This window comes from Panthera leo, chromosome A1, assembly GCF_018350215.1.
Source record: "Panthera leo isolate Ple1 chromosome A1, P.leo_Ple1_pat1.1, whole genome shotgun sequence".
In the NCBI taxonomy this organism is placed as follows: Eukaryota; Metazoa; Chordata; class Mammalia; order Carnivora; family Felidae; genus Panthera; species Panthera leo.
This window is the reverse complement of record NC_056679.1, coordinates 194076152-194078995: the sequence shown is the minus strand read 5'-3', so window position 1 is coordinate 194078995 and position 2844 is coordinate 194076152. Positions and strand designations below refer to the sequence as shown.

The 2844-nt window shown below is 37.4% G+C and overlaps 1 non-coding gene across 1 annotated transcript; it reads right to left on the bottom strand.

Moving 5' to 3' along the window:
- Positions 1 to 2480: 2480 nt before the first annotated feature.
- On the bottom strand, positions 2481 to 2565 carry TRNAQ-UUG. Its single transcript has one exon. It is a non-coding gene; the product is annotated as a tRNA-Gln (tRNA).
- Positions 2566 to 2844: the final 279 nt, after the last annotated feature.

Sequence of the window (2844 nt, the reverse complement as noted above, 5' to 3'; positions counted from 1 at the left end):
GGAAAAACTAGTCAAAGACTTATTTATACTTACTGTTTCCAGTTCTCACCTGGACCTATTCTAATTAGACTTCTATCCCACCACTTCAGCCACTGTTGCTCTAACAGTCACCTGTACCTTGTAGCTTATGACACTTGATTACTCCCTCTTACTTAAGACATTTTCCACATTTGGCTGCCAAAAATACATAATCTTTTGGTTTTCTTCCTTCTTAACTGTTTATTTCTCCACATTATCTCTCCCTTGCTTGTTTCTATTGATCTCCTGAAATTTTCATAGTGAAGTAATAGAGCTTGTTCCTAGGACTTTTCTGTCTGTACTCACTCCCTTGTGCGAATGCTCTAGAATTTGTATCTTGAGAATGAAACCCTCCTGATTACATATTCCTTTTACTATATTCATTTGAATAGCCACCTGAAACTCAGTATATCTCAACCTTATCTGGTGACACCCTACCACCATGATTGCTGGTCAAATCTGACCCATCTATAATCATGCACATCTCTGTTGATGACAACTCCATCCTTGCACTCAGCCAAGCCAAAGCCATGAAGTCATCTTTGATTCTTCTAGTTCTTTCATGCCCCACATCTGATCTTTCAGAAAATCCTATTGGCTTCATTTTCAGTGCATACCTGTACCCTTACTGTACTCACCACCTACACTAATAATGTTAGCATAACATTATCTGATCAATGTTAGTATAACATTTTACTGGGAACATTACAATTGCCTCCTAGACACCTGTTTGCTTCCACCCTTGCCCCCCTGCATCCTAGTCTCAATACATCAGTCATATGATACTTTAAATCTGCCAGTCAGTTCATGTCACTCCTTTGCTTAAAACACTTCGATGGCTCCCCATCTAATTCAGAAAACACAAAGTTCTTACAAAGGCTTATAAGGACTTACAAGACACATCCTATCTCCTCCCCTCACCTTTAAGTCTCATCTCTGAATCACTCTGATTTAACATAACTGGCTTTCTTGGTGGGCATCTTAGCTGTTCTTCTGCTTGGAATGTTCTTTCTCCAAATATACATATGGCTTGCTTCCATTTCATCCTTTAGGTCTTTGTTCAAATGCCTCCTTCTCACCGATGCTCTCTCTAACTTCTTTACTTAAAATGGATGCATTTTATGCATGCATGCATACAAATCTCTTCCCCTTGTGTTATTTTCTTAGTACCATTTATTATTCTTGGACATAATACATAATTTATTTCTGATTATCTTTACTGTTTGCTCCCCTTAACTAGAGGGAAAGTTACTTCAAAGCAGTGGTTTTGTCTATTTTCTTTACTACTGTATCCCTGAGGTTAGGATGGTGCTGGAAACATCACTGAGCGACTATATTTATTCATTTGAATAAATGAATAAACAGATGAGTGAATGACAGTGGTGGAAATGACATGGTAGACACAGATCCATCTTTCAAGTGGGTTGGTGTGCTGTCTGAATTAGTGTTAGAAATGGTGGCTGTTATAGGATCCTTTGTAATGTTTTCATTTACTTGGGAGACAAAGTAGAGTGTAGGGGTTATGTGTACAGATCTGAAGCCAGAAGGCTTGGGTATGGATTCCACTTCTGGCACTTATTACTTGGGTAATAACACATCTAACACATCTCTGGGGCCTCATTTCTTATCCGCAAAATGAAGGTAATAATATTACTTATCTGAGAAGGTTATTTATAGTAAGGATGCAATAAGTCAATATACACAAAGTACTTAGACCAGGGTCTGTTGTAGGACTTTAAATAGCACCATACAAGTGGCAGTAATAATAACAACCAATTACACTGCTGTTTACTAAGAGAGATTGAAGAGGTAGTCAAAGCGTATAAACTTTCACTTATAGGTTCCAAGGATCTAAGGTACAGCATGGTGACTATAGTTAGTAATGGTATTGTACACTCATAACTTGCTATGAGAAAGCAGTAACAACAAAATGGTAATTATTTGTTAACTAATCTTATTGTGGTAAACATTTTGCAATATATATCAAATCCTCACAGTACAAACCTTAAACTTATAATTGACATACGTTATATATCTCAATAAAACGGGGGGGGGGGATCAAAGACACACTATGGAAAATGCTGAAAACCCTTCCATTTCTAAAGAAAGCAACTTTAAATACATACTGTACCCTATGAAATACCTGTTAGCGCCATTATATTGAGATAACATATCATAAAATAACCCGTGTGCATAGAAGTATTTATACATTTAGACTAGCAACTAACATTTATTGAGCACTTACCTAGGACTAGGCACTAAGCACTTTACATGTATTAGCTCAAACCTCACAATAAGACTATGATGTATGTACTATTATTATGCTTATTTTATTTTTTATTTTATTTTTTTATATTTATTTTTGAGAGACAGAGTGAGACAAAATGAGACTAGGGGAGAGGCAGAGAGAGAGGGAGGCACAGGATTGGAAACAGGCTCCAGGCTCTGAGCTCTCCGCACAGAGCCTGACGTGGGGCTCGAACCCACAGACTGTGAGATCATGACCTGAGCCAAAGTCAGACGCTCAACCAACTGAGCCACCCAGGCGCCCCTATTATGCTTATTTTAAAGATGTGGAAACTGAGGACAGAGACTAATTAACTGACTGAAATATAAAGCTATGTGTTGAAACCAGAATACAAACCTGATGAATTTACATACCTACTGTAATAGAAGAAGATTTTTTCATTGGACACTCATAAAGTATGATGGGATATGTTTAATTCACTGCCTAAAGAATTTAGATTACTGATAATAACTAGGACAGGTCACAAATGCAAAACATCATCTGTAGGCACTCAGATATATCCCCCAAACTTTCCAAGT